At 40.3% G+C, this 17,143-nt stretch overlaps 1 pseudogene; it reads right to left on the bottom strand.

Moving 5' to 3' along the window:
* Positions 1 to 413: 413 nt before the first annotated feature.
* On the bottom strand, positions 414 to 16,705 carry LOC148538065 (uncharacterized; annotated as a pseudogene).
* Positions 16,706 to 17,143: the final 438 nt, after the last annotated feature.

Raw genomic sequence — 17,143 nt, 5'->3', positions numbered from 1 at the left:
AGGTGCCTACACACTAGACGATATTTTGCACAATTTGGCCAATTTCGACACATTGCAACGACAAATCGTGTAAATCGTGTAGTGTCCATGAATGATAATGATGCTAATGCACGTACCCACAGTTTTTGTGAAGGAGCATAAAAAGGTCGAAAACTCCAAAAGGTCTGGAGCTGGTGCCGAGGATGTGTACCAACCCACCTTGTGGTACTACAGTCTCATCTCCTTTGTTCTGCAGCAAGAGTCACAGCGAGGGTCTGTTGTCATAGCCGGATGAGAGGGAGAAGAGGAGGCAGCCGAAGATGTCGGTGAGACATCCGAGGCAGGTTTGGTAAGTAGAGACACAGTGCATACACATCATGCTATACATTTTTTAGGAAACACATGCTTTACAGTCCCCAGTTGTCCACTTTACTTTATCTAAGACAGTCCTCCTGCCATAGCACTGCCCCCTCTCCATTAAAATAGTCCAGGTATTCCTCCCTTACCTGTTTTGCCCTTGCAGTTCCCGTTGATTGCAGTTCAGGTGTTGCCACAGATGACAATTGAACTATCTCCTCTGGCTGGTCTGGGTCTTCTGGCATAGCTCTGCCTGATGTCCTCTGTTGGGTGGTTTTGCACCTGATAAAGTTGTGCCGGATACAGCACGCCAAGACGACCCAGTCAATATTATCCGCACGCAGGTTTATGGTGGTGTGGAAGATGCGGAAGTGGTTGCTGTGGATTCCAAAGGCATTCTCCACAATACAACATGCCCTGGAAAGCCTGTGATTGTAGATCCGCTTCTCGTTGGTCAGGCCCCTTTGCGCTTATAGCTTCATGATGTGTTCGTGTAGTGCAAAAGCCTCGTCGGCCACAAATACAAAATTTAGGCCATGCTTGGTTTCCTCCACAGTCGACAAGTTAAGGTTCTTGGAGGTGAGCCTCTCGTAGAATGCTGTCTGTTTGAAAGACCCACCATCCGAAGCACGGCCATTCTTGTCAACATCAACAAACAGAAATTTATAAGTTGCATTCACCACCACCTTGAGAACGATCTTGAAGTACCCCTTATACCTATAATAGAAGGATCCGGTATTAGCAGATGTGCTTATGCGGTAATGTTTCCCATAGATGGCTCCCCCGCAGTTAGGGAAATTCCAATGCCGTTCGAATTTCACAGCAATGGTTTTCCAATCCTCCACGGTTGTAGGGAACTAGAGAGAATGAAAATATTGGTTAAAACATGATCTTTAATTTTTTGTTTATTTTTTTTCAACAAACTCCCACCCCAGACTGGAGTTGATGGGGACTCTGGACCTCATCGGTGAAAGTGAGAGGGTGCCCACCACCACCACCACAGCCCAAAAGAAGGCATCGGCAGGAAAGGAACCAGATACAGACAACCCAGTCAAACAACTTCTTGAGGCAGGCTGACCACTTTGACCATCTAGCTACCCACATAAGCAGCTCCATGTGGCAAATGGAGTCGGATACCCAGATTGAATTTGAGTGCCTGCTTTACGACCTCATCATCTGGGGTAAAAAACGCCAACTGTCTCCCCACACTTATATTGCTGATCCCCATCCCTACCCACCTGCCCCTCCCACCTCTGTGATGGCTCCAACCCCATCACATCATACTCCCCCACCAACTTACCTGTCCTACTCATCCCAGGCAATTTACACTGCCTTATTTGAGTCTTAGGAAGAGACTCCAGATTTTTATAATTTATGAAAAAATGTTTTATTACTGTTGTTGCACAACAAGTTTTATCTTTCCCAATAGCTACTCTATGATATATGTTGCTTTTGACACTGATTGAACATGGTCATTTAACACATAACGTAAGGGCACATTGCTGGGGCCGGGACCACAATTTGCACTTACGGCACATGTTTCTTGACCTATTCAAATCAGTGTCAGAGCCACCATATATGACAGAGCACCATAGCTATTGGGACTGATAAAACTTGTTGATAATTGACTTTTAACATTATATATGCATATCAATTGTAAAAATTAGGCCTTTTCATAGCTGTATTACATACAGCCATGTTGGCAGCACATTTACTACTGTTGTCATAAAAAACATTTTTATTACATGTAGCCATGTTGGCAGAAAATATTAAATGGTTTTAAAGTGTTTTCAAACTTATAAATGTTTTCGACATTAAAAAAAAGTTTAATCATTTTTTTTTCTTTCTCAAGAAATAAAAGCCTTTTGTTTTTTCTTACCTTGCAAAACTGGTACTGCAGCACTTTCACAATAGCTTAGCAGGTCTCAGGGATGATGACGCCCAAAAGTTGAAGGGACCCAAACTTCAGGACAGCCAGGGACCTTCCTGTAGCAAAGAACCTCAGGGTAGCCACCAGCCTCTCCTCTGCAAGGATGGCCCTCCACACCTGCCTCTGGATGTAGGGAGTCACCAGACGCAGAAACTCCTGGAAGGTGGCATTATCCATGCGCAGGAAGTTGCGGTAGTCATCCAGATTGTTTTCCTGAATCTCCATCAGCAACGACATGTGAGAGCAAATATTCCTCTGCAGCAGCCACTCCTTTGTCCAGCATGCTCTCCTCCTCTGCTGAGCCATCTCCTTCAATACCTTAGCCCCAGTGTAGGCAAGCAGAACTCTATACCAATAGAAATACATAACCACAGAATGCAAGAAAGAATGCAGGATAGAATGCAGAATAGACACACTTTGTTGAGACAGGCAAAACAATGCAGAGCATAATAGCAATGTACAGCCTACAGCAGGTATACACCAAGCCTCACTAGTCACGGAGCAGAAGTGCACAGAGGTAAACTGGCGCCTGCTTTATATACCCTAGGCACCTTCCAAAAAAATAGTTGGTCTTCTTGACTTTTGTACAATTTGGTGTTCAAATATTTCCTTTTAAATTATGATTTATATCAATTTGATTTAACAACTATTATCTTTGATGGAAAATCCTGCAATTTTGTTCATAACCACAACCCAACCTTTACCTAAACTGGGCAAATTCCATAGAATGTCAAACATTGCCAGTTATTTTGATTGTGGTCTCAGTTACCCATAGCAATGGCCGGGATGGAGTGGCCAGTGTGAGTCGTTAACAGCGTGGCAGCTCATAACAGTTCTATTATAATCTCCCAAGCCTGCCACTGCCTCAACACAAAATACATTCACAAGAGATAGTACTGTAAGTTATCTCTCTATTGAGCACATCCTGCTCACATTATTTACTGTTATTTATTTCAAATTAATAGATTAATCTTAAATTAACTTTAAGCCGGAATACCGCACCTGAAAACATCAGCTTCAGCAGTGCCTTCTGTCCTCACTACTTGGCATATACCAGAAGTTTGTATGAGGAGGATATTCCACCGACTCACTATTGGACCAGCTGACACATATTAGCAATAAGCAGTAACTCACAGGAATTTATATGGCAGGTTCTTGATTAATGCTGCCTTACTAACTTGGATCCCTAAAATCTATGGAGTCTTATCCATGTGGCAGATATAACAAATTTAAATATATTTGCCAATTTAACATCAATACCAGAATTTGCATAAAGTTAATATTTTTATTAAAATTAGTGCAGGAATTATTATTTTAAGTGCAATTGCATTTGTAAGTATGATATTCTGGCTATACAGAAATGTGCTGTTATTTTTAGAATTCATTACTGACAATTATATTTACTATACTTTAACCTATTGTGGGCACAACATTTATTTGAATGCATATGAATATTTAGGAATATTTCATACTAGTATATTTTTATGGTTCAGAACAGTAGCCATTAATAAATTGTGTCTTTTTTAACCACAGTTATTTATTTATCATTATTACCATATTGGAGCCCTGTGCATTTTTCTTATTAGGTCCTAGAGACCGCTTACTCAACTTACCTGTCTGCACTGGCACTGCCAACACATTCAATATTGAGACTTTGATACACCGGTATGCAGTCTCTCTTTCCTCATCATTTTCACAAGAAGTGGGAGTGGTTTGTAAGTTCTTTTCTTGCAGTGCTTTTCTTTAAAAGGTTAGTTGTGCTTTCGTCAACTAGGTGGTTTGCTTCTGAGCAGTTGCTACTTGCACCCTTTGTATTTACTGTCTAGATATAACCTTCAACAGCCAATTGAACATCATCTACATACTTTTTGTTTGCTTGATCGGGTTGGAATATAGTCTTGTTTCACTAAGCACAATTTGTGAAACTGACACCTCCAAAATGATGCTCACAAGGTAGTCAGCTATAAAGCCATGTTTGTTTGTTAGGATGGCAATAATATTCAAAGAAAAGCCCAACTTTTAGCACTAACCTAACATTGTTCCCTCTTATCCAGCATCTACAGTATCTCTAACCCCACAGAAAATACAAGCCCTATAAACCCTAAACTTCTTGTGCAGCTTTCTCCTGATTGACAGGCTGTAAAATCATGTCTTCCTTCAACTGAGTCTGACATTTTGATCAAATTGTGCATACCCATCTATAACACAGCTGTTAAGGGAGGTAATCAACTAAAATTGAAGCAATCATGTGGATGCAGCTAGTACTGCAGAGTTAAATGAGGACGAAAACAGTCACACTGAAATGAGCACAGTCAGTGGCGTAAGTTCGTCCCAGACACCCGGAGGCAATTATTCATTTGGTGTCGTCCCCCCCTACATTTCTATTATGCCTATTTATTAAAGTAAATTTGAAGTCTATCCCCCCAAAACACCCTTTTCAGGAGATATTTGCAGATTTATGGAATCCCCTGACTATATCTGCATTCCGGAGACTGGCCCCGGTAGCTAATACTATCTCAAGGTGGCATTAACTGCTGTTTTCTATGGTCTTATGAGCACAAAAAGTATCAGGAGAGGGATCCCTAGCATCTTTCCCTGGCAATCTCTACCACTCATGCACAGTAGCGCTGAAGGAGAAGTGAAGAGTTTGCATTAGAGTTGTGCATAGATCCCCTTCAGTTAATGTGCCTGGAACACATGTGTAGGGGTTGGGTACAGGATGTCAGCAGTCGTGATGTCGGCAGTCGGGATCCCAGCTTTCAGAATCCTGTCTCTGGCATCATGACACTTGTTGGTCAGTATGCTAACCCTCTCTCTCTCTCTCTCTCTCTCCCTACTCTAACCCTCCCTCTTTGGTGCCTAACCTTAACCTCCCCTCTCATGCCTGAACCTAACCTCCCCCTCCCTGTTCCCTAACCCTTGCCCTCCCCCTAGCCTAGTTCGGCATTCGGCATCCAGACTACTGGGATACAGAACGCATCCCCATGCAAAGGTATACAGCTCTCCCATTGTATACCAGAGACACAAGATAAGGGATAACATTGCAACATTGTATATTATAAAGACGGGGACTGCACTGAGGAATGCAAGTATGTTTGTATAAAGACTGACCTCAGCTACAGCCCTGGGGTTAATTTGGAGTATATACAGCTATGCATTAGTCACAGATAAGATAGTGACCTGTATAGTGCAATTAGCATGAGGCTGGGTTCCAACTGTGAGGCTGCATCTTCCCCCCACCATTAATTAGCTTGTTGAACAAACTGCTCAAACGTTCCCTCCCACTGAACCAGCTGACCCAGCATCTCCTGCAAAATGGACTCATTTTAAAGCCTGCACACACAGGCTTGGCCTGCCACTGTAGCCTGCATCTTAAGCATGTCATCTGAAGCATGTCATCTGAAGCATGGAGTTAGAACTGGAGTTCGAACTGGATTTGGACTTTTGACTGCTTTCTAACCAAAATGTAACAATTTCACGAACACACAGGAATACTACCACTTCACCTTCATTTATACTCACCCGAGACTGGGTTCAGCTGCTGTCCCATGCTGCAGCCAAATCAAACTCCACAAATTGCTGAATACGACAAACCCACACACTCGAGCGAAGGAGACTATGGCTTTTTGCAGATCCCTCTATCATTTTTTCATTTCTGATTACGTTTAACATGGTTTTAACTTAAAATATGGTCACCATTTATTCTTTTTAATTTTTTTATCCACCTGGACTTCCGCTACTTGCACACCCTGCCAGATGTAACCTACGCAGTGCGCCCCAGATGGCTGCCTCGGATGGTTCATTCTTGGGCAGGATGAACAAACACGTGGATCTATTAATTCAGTGCATTTCATATTTCAAATGTTTCAGTCACCCGTAAATCTAATGCTCGAACTGCAGCACTGTTTGCTGTATTTACTATTCCCTGTTTTGTAAAATGTACTTCCACCCCACTGTATGATATACTAGTGTGCTATACATCCACTGAAGTGCATCCTCCATAGGCAGGATGTACTTCATGTGGATCTATTCACAAAGGGTATATCATACTGACACACATGTGTCAGTTTTCCCATATATTCCTTGGGTCCTTGTATGGTTTATCACCCACAGTGCAACCTTCATAGTGCACCCACCATGGCTGCCTCACCTGGTACACTCGTGGATGGGATGAAAAATACATGGACCTGACTATTATGTTGGGACCCAACTCCTAGCATCAGGATGCTGCAACCACCCATTTTGTGTCATCTCTTCTAGGAGTAACCTATTCCACCCAGGGTAATCCTACGTAGTGCGCCCAAGACGGCTGCCTCATTTGGTACCTTTGTGGGTGGAATATATAACCCATGGAAGTTATTTCCCAAAATGTCTGCACCAACCCTGTAATATGCTTATTGTGCTCTCTAGGTTTAGGTTGATTTTAATTATCTCGGTGTGGTTTTCTATTTTTTTCCAACACCAAATCCTTGTACAATGTACCATGTTTTCTGATGTCTGCAAAGCGAATTTGAGTCCTATGTGAGAAAAGCGCTATATAAATAAAATTATTATTATTATTATTATTATTAAGATGTGATACAGAAATCTCAGGATAAGTGAATGTAGAAATTTGTGAAAGCAGTTGTTGCAGAATTGGAAATATATTGAATATAATAGAGTTAATATTTCTGCAGGTATGAGGAGGCTTGGTAGACTGCAGTAACAATGAGCTTGAAGTAATGTAGGGAAGTGTGCAGGTGATAAGGTTGTGATCAGAGAGAAAGATTAATGAATTCAGAAACTGTGCATAGTCTGGTGAATACAAGATCAAGGCAGTGGTTCTCAGCATGTTCCTACACCTCATGCAAAGTCATGTTATAAGAAAAGTGATGTGATATGTATGGAGGCTTTTTCTTCCATGATAACAAGCTTTGTAACTATTGTTAATCATTTCTGTTCAGTGTATTGTTGAGTAATAAAATATTCCACAATATGCCCTGCGCACTGTGAATGTGTAAGGGAAGAAAATAAATGTCAAAGTCATACTGTAGGTACAATAACACATAATGTATTTGATGTTTCATTCATATGTGAATAATATGCTTCTGAGGGAGCAAGACAGTGTTTTTCTTTTAATGTAAGCATTTTTCAGCTGATGTGTAAATTGGTACAGTTCCCTCTTAAAAAAAAATGTAAAAAAGTAGAGTTACATTTGTAAATCATTAAGTTTTACACAACAAACCTTTCATAATGAGTTCTAGTCATTACAGATAATTAGAACAATCAAATGAGAATCCAAAAAACATGCAAAGATAAGTGAATGTGTTTAGGGTTTTTTTTAAATAGAAGTAGAATTTCCCCTACCCCATAAAAGAGTTTAAAGATAGTGAGGACAAAGAGTCACCAATCAGAAAAAAACATTAAGGTTCCTTTTATCTTGTGAAATAGTTTCTCTGTTCTAACCTTCATACTTCTTCCCATTGATACAAAATTCTAGAATCTCCTCCACTTAGTTCATCAGAATATAGTTCATTAGAATATAGTTCATCAGAATATATTTATTTATTGTCTATATTCTTAAATTTGAGAAATCCCTTCTTCTGACAAGTCCATGCACTGGGAATCATGGCCATGTGTGTGGGCCCCCTGTGGCTAGTCCAGGTTCCATGCAAAGGTACCCCCCATATCCCCCTGATGGCATCACTGCCTTTTGGAGAAGCTTATTTGAATATTATTTTAGGGTTGCCATGCATGTAAGTTTGTAGAAATGCTGCTTTTATGGCTCTTTATACTAATAACCAGAGTAACCTTTCCTTCACTGATAAACAGGGCCAACAGAGATTTTCCGAGCCTGATACTAGGGAGCATGGCCAGCTGTGTGGGGACATGGCCATGCATCACTGTAAAAACTGGAAACCTAGGTACAACTAAGCGGCCATGACCACACTATCTTAGTCCATGGCTGGCCCTCCCTTGCAGGCATGTACAGAGAGTATTGAGCATATACAATTTTTAAGAGAGAATATACCAGTTTAAAAAGCATTTCATAACAAAGCAATATACCAAATATTTATTTTTGAAAAGCTCATCATATCTTAAATGTAATATATGTATCAATGCAACAATAGCTATTATAACTTAAACCAGTGGTTCCCAAACTCTGTCTTCAAGACACCTTAACAGTCCAGGTTTTAAGGATATCCATGATTGAGCACAAGTGAATTAATTAGTACCTCAGTCATTTTCAATTTAATCAATTCTGCTCAGCCATGGATAGCCTTAAAACCTGGTCTGTTAGGGTGCTTTGAGGACCATGTTTTGGAACCACTGATCTAAACTATAACTGCAGCTGGTATATTAAATGTTTGCAATTCATAGAATTTAAGTAATAGGTAGACGAGGATGCACTGTATTTCTGGGGCATTGCCCACTCCTAAGGAGCAGTGATAAGTTCATACAGGTTGAGTCTCCCATATCCAAAATGCTTGGGACCAGGGGTATTTTGGATAACGGAATATTCCGTATTTTGGAATATTTGCATATCATAATGAAATATCTTGGGAATGGGACACCAATATACACACAGAAAGCATTTATGTGTTATATACACCTTATACACACAGCCTGCAGGTAATTTTATACAATATTTTCAATAATTTTGCGGCTCAAGAAAAGTTTATGTACAGAAATTAAATTCATTTATGATTCATATACACCTTATACACACAGCCTGAAGGTAATTTTATACAATATTTTGTAAAATTTGTGCCTTAGACAAAGTTTGTGTACATTGAACTATCAAAAATCAAAGGTATCATTATCTCAGTCATGCCAAAATTATTCTGTATTTCGGAATATTCCATATTTCGGAATATTTGCATATGGGAGACTCAACCTGTATATATTGTGATAATATATTAATTGTATTGATTACCCTAATAACTATTGTTCATAAAAACATAATTAACCATGAGTTTAATGTGACAATAACAAATGGATAATAAAATACACCAATTACATCATAAGGCAATGATACAGTAATTTAAACTAATTAATAAACCATTTTATATTAAATGTGTTACACAGACTTCCATGATAATGGAGTGTGTGCAGGCTAATTACAAACTTGATAAGTATCATTAAAGCTAGGTATACACTATACAATTATCTGTCTGTCATCTGTCAAATTTAGCTGGTTGGAATGAAATCTGGTTGACCATTTGTGGAAAATAGACAAAAATGGTAGTCAAGACAAATTGGTTAAATCAAATGAATTTACCAAATTTGAACAATCGTTCAATAATTAAGTCTATTTTTCAGTGTTTGAGACCATTTGGTCGAATGTCAGTTGCTACCATACATTACCAGGTGTTTATTCCAACCAGTCAGTTTGGAGAGATGTCTGACAGGTTATTGTATAGCATATGCCCAGCGTAAGGATCATATCAGTACATTGTAATGGTCACATAAATCTTCATATGAAATAGCAATATTACTAAAAAAATTAGATATTTATGTTTAATGCACACATTTAATTAAAATGTATTCATTTTCATAAATGAACTAACATATATTTTAAAAAATATTCCTTTTTAAGCAACTGATCAAAAGGCGTATGTAATGTTCCATTTTGTTAATAATATATAGTTATTCAATGATAAAGTAATTTTAAGTGAAAATAATGTAGAATATAATAATTACAAATTAAATGGAGCAATAAAATTTGTGCTAATTGAAGTGTTTAGTTGACAAACATATTCTATATGTATTTATAAGACTGATTAAATCCTAAATTATAGATAATAGAAAAAATAAGAATAAATTTATCATTAATATATTTAATTTGCACACACTTATATAAACTGCAATTTATTCTAATAATAACATATTTTAAAAAACAATTCCTCATGAAACCAGTGTAGCAGAAAACAATGATAAGTTGTATAACTGTAAATTATTTATGGTCTACTTCCAAATGTGCTGCCTACTAAATAGTAGCATTTAATTATAAACAGATACAGCATTCTTCTACCGAAAAAAAAGTTAACCTTCTCAATAGTCCCAGGTTAGCGTGCATGGTAATCTAAATGGATTTATTCTTTATACAATCGCTCTGAAGGGAAAGACACTAAAATCTAAAAGCTGGCTAAACAGAAGCTAACATTTTGACTGAATAATAAACTTGTGACTATTCACAAAAAAATATGTATTCTTCTCTGCTATATAATTTAGAATCTTCTAACGCTTTCTCATAACATAAATGATGAAAAGATGGATTAAGAAGATTTATAATTTCATGTGGCACTGAAACAAATAATGAGTACTTTTTATTATATATTTTCTATAAGGAATATTCCTGTAGACATGAAGGGCCCATCAGGGTAATTCAGTAGGAAAGGACCATGCTTAAGGGGTGTACCCAGCCAACACAGAGGCTTGGCCAAACATTAGAGAGGACATAGCCTGAAGACAACATGGATACTACAGTGCATGGTCTGGGCTCCTTTATAAATGTACATAGTAAATACTGTTAGTTCATGCAGTATAATGTACCAGATTATGCACTGTAGTAAATACACCATATCCTGGAAATTCAGTATAATCATTGCCAGATTAAGGTCCTCTTGGGCCTGGAATTGAAATTTATGAAGGGCCTATTGCGTGCTGCTGCAGGGGGTGTGATTACTGATATGGGGGTGCGACCACACACAGGTGTGGTCTGTGCCATGGGGTGTGGTCTGTGCCATGGGGTGTGGCTAGCACAATGAAGCATAGCTAAATGTCTGCATTCAATCATCTCAATCTCCCTCCCCTCTTTGATTATATGAAGCATACACCACCTGTTCTTTAAAAAAAAAAATGCAAACTATGGTTTATTAATAAAATGTAACAAATTTTATTAATAAAGTACTTTTACAGAAATATACCTGTAGCAACTAAAGCCCTCCATGCGCCGCCATCATGTTTTTGCTTTAGGCTTTTGAGCCACCAGTGCCGCGGGTGAGGGAAAGGAGGAGGGGTGCACAGCTGGGGGGCGGGGCCTCAGACAGCCACTGGCAGGCTGTAGAAGGGGGAAAAAAATCCTGTCTAGCGCACACAGCACAGATCTGTGTGGGCCTATTCTGATGGTGGGCAAGGAGCTGTAGCTCCATTATTAATCCGGCCCTGAGTTTCATACAAACATAGGGCCTGATTCATTATCAATCGCAACTACGCAATAGGGCAATTGTTGCATTCTGTGCATGCGTACACATCGCAGAGCGCGAACCGGCCATTACGATCGGGACTGCTACACAGAGTGATTGACAGGAAGTGCCAATTGTGGATGGTGGCAGGGGGGTGGTCAGGGAAATGCAGGCGTGCCACTGTATTCACACGCCGCTTCATAAATTAGACACTTCGAAGCCATACGCAGTGTGAGGTCTCATAGCGTGCGTGGCTGTTAGTAATTTCTGAGTAACGTTGGGGCTTGTGCAACAGTGCATGAGGTTGTGATGGTACTCGATTGTACCAATTGGTTTCGCTATTCTGCTAAGTATTACGGATGTGCGTATGGTAAAGTGGGCGTCCTTATGTAGTGCTGAGATTGCATTGCAATTGTAGTGGTGTTTCCTTGCTATCGCAAATGTAATACTGGCACTGGGCCAACAATGGTGCAGCAGGATCCCAATCACACTCTTTGCTTACAGCTCACTTGTAGTGTGGATGCTCCGTGTCGCCTGAATCTCATGAGACCTGTGACGTCATCATGTGCGATGAAGTAGCACCATGGTTTCCACTATTTCTAGATAGGGCGGCGATCAGCAATGTAACTTAAGAGTAGTCAGTGGCACTTACCGCTCCGCCAGTTTTCTATTTCGACAGATCCAGCTTTCGCTATAGTAGACACACCACTGTCCCTAGCTGTTGGAATATGCAGCCAGGGATTGTGCATAAAAAAATAATAAAATTTTTTTTTCCAATGTTACTATGAATACAGTGGGTGCCGCTGGTATGTTTAGACTGGCACATGTGCAGAATCATGGTCACCACTCTCCCTATTCAGCAAATATTTTTTTCATATATCCCATCAGTAATTGGCCCCAGTTTGTCTCGATAAAGGGCGAGGCAAGGCTATGCAGTTAAAGAATTTAAATGACAGGATAATACATCTGCCCCATTGTTTGGATGCTTATACCAAACATAAGATACTGTACACTCTGCTCACCAAGCAGCATATTTATTAATTATCAAGTTATAGACCAATAATTATAAATTATTATTATTGCTACTTATCGTGGCAATAAGAAATAAAATGTCAATGTAATGTATCATAAAACACATCTGGGGACAGGGGCTCTGATTGTAACCCATCCTTGTGATGTGTAAAAGTAAAATGATGGCTGATGTGATCACTTTATTTTCTTGTCCATGTGCTCTTCTCGCTACTTTGAATGCATGTTCAGCAGACCACACATGCCTGAATGGCCATTGCTGGATAGGGATCCCGTGGATCCCTCTCTAGGCAACTTTTTGTGGTAAGTATCCCATAAGCTACAATGGCTAACACCAGATAGAAACCTATACCGCAGTTGCGATGGATATCTTCCATATCTGCTCTGATCTAACAGATACATTAAGGGGATACTGTAAATTTCCAAAATGTGTGTTTTTTGGGGGGGGCAGTGTGCTGCAAATTTCTTTTGGTAAATAGGACCCCAAAGCTGCCTCAATTCTGAATGCTGTTTTTCAGCTTTTACTCACCTAATTATATGTTACTCGGTGGTATAAATATAAATATGCTTCTGCAACGAAATAAACTACTATGTTTTATTACAATCTCCTGGAGTGGTATCTACTGCTTAAATAGTGCTCCTCAGTGGCCACTTGTAGCACATTCACAGCTGACTGGCACTCTCCCTTTGAGAACAGCTGGATTTTCTCAGGGGAGGACATGGGAGCTGAATCAGGGCCGCTCGCAAGCGCTGTGCACTCGCAAGCAGCCCGATGTTGGCGCACTGCGAGCCCCGCTGAGTGACTGAACTTCAGTCGCTATGGGGCTCATAACAAGATGGGGCGGCTGTCGATGTTGATTGACAGTTCGCCCCGTTTTGTGGTTACCCACAGCTTTGCGAGCAGCTGGAGACCAAAAAAAAAAAACACGCCCACATTCAGAGCGAGCGGCCGCCAGCAGCGAGCGGCTCTGAATGATCTCCTTAGTACACATCTCAGAGAGGGGCCAGTGCTATGTCAAATAAGGGGCAATGGCACCACCCAATCCTGGTTGCGCTGGGGTGATTGGCATCCAGGGTATTTAAATATCTTTATATGACTGTTGCCAATGTTCACACTGTTTTTTTGCCACCCTTCATTACTAAATTCTAATTCAATACATTTGGCTGTGATCTCTTTAATTGGCAATACAGTTGTCTGTGTGTTTAGTTCTAATTAATTTGATACTGCAGAGCAGGGGTAGGCAGCCAGCGGCTTTCCAGCTAATGTGGAACTACACATGCCAGCATGCCCTGTCACACTTTTGTTGTTAAGGCACGCAAAAACTGTGGTAGGGCATGCTGGGATGTGTAGTTCTACAACAGTGGGAGAGCCACAGGTTGTCTACCCCTGAAATGGAGTATGGAATAATAAAACCACTGGGTGACTTATGCTACTGACACAAATATTGTTACTGTATTTTTATTTAGATAAATAGGTGACGTCTACTCTGGAGGCAATGGGTTGGGTATGAGATGCTGGCAGTCAGGATGCCGCTGTTCAGAATACCGACAGTGAAGATCCTGACCGCAGTAGATAAGTATAGTACAAGTAACCCTAACCCCTACCCTAACCCTCCCTCCCCGGTACCTAAACCCAAACTCACCCCCCCAGTGCCTAACTAAACCTCCCCCTCCCTGCACCCTAACCTTAATTCTCCCTCCCCGGTGCCTAAACCTAATCTCCCCCCAGTGCCTAAACCTAACCTCCCCCTCCCCGCACCCTAAACCTAACCCTCCCCCCTTAGTGCCTAACCCTAACCCTCCCACTATTGCTAACCCTAACCCCTAACCCCTAACCCTAAACCTAACCCTCCCCTAACCCTCGATACTTACCTCCAAGATGCCAGCGTTCAGGATACTGGTGCCGGGATCCCAAAGCTGTCGGGATTCCGGCGCTGGTACTTAGACCGTTAGCATCCCACACAGTTTATGCTGTCTTTTGGCTGCAGTGCCATTATTTTTTTAATAGTAAGTGGTTCCACACTTTGCTGACTGCTTATACGTAACTGTGGCTTTTCCATGTCTCCAGTTCACATAGTTGTATACAGGCTTACATTTTCCTTGCTGAATTGGGTATTCATGCAACAGGAAATAGGATAGAGGAGACTTCATGAAGTGAGCCAATTGTGTTTACACATACCAGGGCAAGAAATAGATATCCATAAATGTGGATATGTGTATATTTTTCTTGCAGAAACCGTTTGCCTTAACTACATGTGTACACATTTCCAGTGACAGGTCAGCTGACAAAATTCATCATTGTGATGTGAGATTAATTTATGATTAGTCTGGTTAACGTGTAGGCAGTTTATTAACTCTGCAGTATAATAGCACATTACACCTAACACTGCCTTTGACAGCACAGTGAATGGACACATTGTGTGAATCGTTAGCAATTGCTTTTAGGTGTATAAATCCTTTGCCCCTTCCCTGTTTTTTTCTATAAGGGTTTACTATGCTTAAACAAACCACATTGACTTAACTGCACTTAATTTAATGGATCATTATAATAGTTCATGCTCAATGGACAAAGTTTATGAGTTCACTTAATGCTTAAGAATGTGTTGTTTTCTCGTTTAAAATAAAAAAAGTATGTTTTTTTTTTCTATGCCCTAGACCACAATAGTGCATTCAGTTGGAATGCATACAAATTTGTTTATGGCAAAGTAAAATGTTCATCGGTATTTAGTTTACATTCAATACAGATGGTTACATTAATACACACATAATGCAGATAATATGAATGGATTTTAAAATGTTTGTTTTATTCCTAAATAAAATAGTGTCATTAAGCAAACATGTCAGTGAATATTTATAATTATAATCAGCGCTGTAACTGGGTATTATGGTGCCCTGTGCCAGCTACGCCACCCGACGCTTCACATCATACAGTACCAAGGAAGTGACATGAAAGACAACTGTGCGCTGCGCTAGTGGACTGCGGTGTCCATGTCTCAAGCGTCCATATGATGCTCCAGGCAGCACCGCGTCAGCGATCCTGGGTGCAGGGTGCCGTTCCAGAAATGGAAGTGGAGCAGGGAAGATATTTTAAGAAGCGTTTGGTGTTTCTTTAAACTTAATCCTTTAAGATGTGCCTCTTAGTAAATTGCCCATTAAAATTTTAATCAACTTGCTGGTAAAAAGCATTATTTCTTAAGAAAAAAAAGAAGAAAAAATAATATAAATTACTGTCAGACCTGAATTGATAAAATTATGATGGCAAGAATAATGCCAAAATTGTTCGTAAGACAATATGTCGTATTTAACATTGTATTTTTCATAGACTGTATTTTTTTTCTCTAACATGCACTTCATATAATATTTATCATTAAAAAGGGGTGTACTTATCAAAATACCTTTGCTATATGGAGAGTTGCAAACATAGCAAATTGTATTCAATTTAGCAGAATAAAGGTATTTTTAACATTGTTCCTTTAAAATAACGATGTCTTTCATAACAATTTAATACGGTTGGAGTTTTCTCGCTAATATCACATACAGTATACTATCATTTATATGATTAAACTAAATATTCTCAACTGAACACATATATCAAATGGAAAAACTGATGGCCTGATTCATTACCGATCGCAACTGCAATTACACACACTATAGGACGATTGTTGCGTCCTGTGCATGCAGATGTGTGCGCGAAGGCTTCACTGCAATCACCCTGTGTCCTGTGCAAGTGTGCGTGAGGCTCCAATGGTACTCAATGTTTCAAATGGTTTTGCAGACTTTTTCAAAGTACTACGGATGTGTGTAAGGTAAACTGGGCATCCTTATGTTAGGCTGCGACGGCATTGCGATAGCATTCATTAGCATATTTTCACAGTGGGACTGCGTGCGTAATCGCAGCTGCAATCGCAATAGCGATCCGTAATGAATCAGGCCTTGAATCACAACTTTGCAGATTTTGAACCCCTTTTCTTTAAAATTGGTTAATTTTTTGTATCTACGAGTATTTGCATATATATATGTATTTATGTATAGATGTGTACATGCAAACAACATATATATATATATATATATATATATATACCAAGAATACAAACATTTATTGCTTAATTCAACTTACCTGAACCACGCAGTCGTCCGACCTCACCAGGTCCCATGTGCCAGAACCATTGCTTCGCGTCCCTAGGGACATCACACACCTGCGCCGTCCAGGCCAGCGAATCAGCACTTCCCCTCCTGTTGCCATAGCAACCGGTAAAACAGTACAGTAAAACAAACAACACATTAAAATTAGGGGTGAGCGGGTTCGGATTTCTGAAATCCGAACCCCACCGAGCCCCCCAATCAGAGGCCGATCCGAGTCATGCTCGACTTTTCCCGCCTGACTCGGATATGAAATCGAGGCAAAACGTCATCATCCCGCCTTCCGGGTCTCGCGGGTTTTGGATTCTATATAAGGTACCCGCGTCGGTGTCATTTTCTCACTCGGCTGTGGACAGTGAAGAGGGAGGGTGAGAGTTAGGGCTGGCTGGGCTGTGTAGTGTAGTGTAGTGTAGTGTAGTGCAGAGTAGTGTTGTGCTGCGCTGCTGTTGTCCATAGGGGCTGTGTCCACTCCTCCAAAGTCCACAGGGGCTGGCTGTGTTGTGCTGTGCTGCTGTTGTCCATAGGGGCTGTGTTCACTCCT

The sequence above is a fragment of the Taudactylus pleione genome, unplaced genomic scaffold, assembly GCF_031769625.1.
Source record: "Taudactylus pleione unplaced genomic scaffold, aTauple2 ptg000041l, whole genome shotgun sequence".
NCBI classification, from domain to species: Eukaryota; Metazoa; Chordata; class Amphibia; order Anura; family Myobatrachidae; genus Taudactylus; species Taudactylus pleione.
The sequence above is the reverse complement of the archived record's forward strand: the minus strand, read 5'-3'. Positions and strand labels throughout refer to the sequence as shown.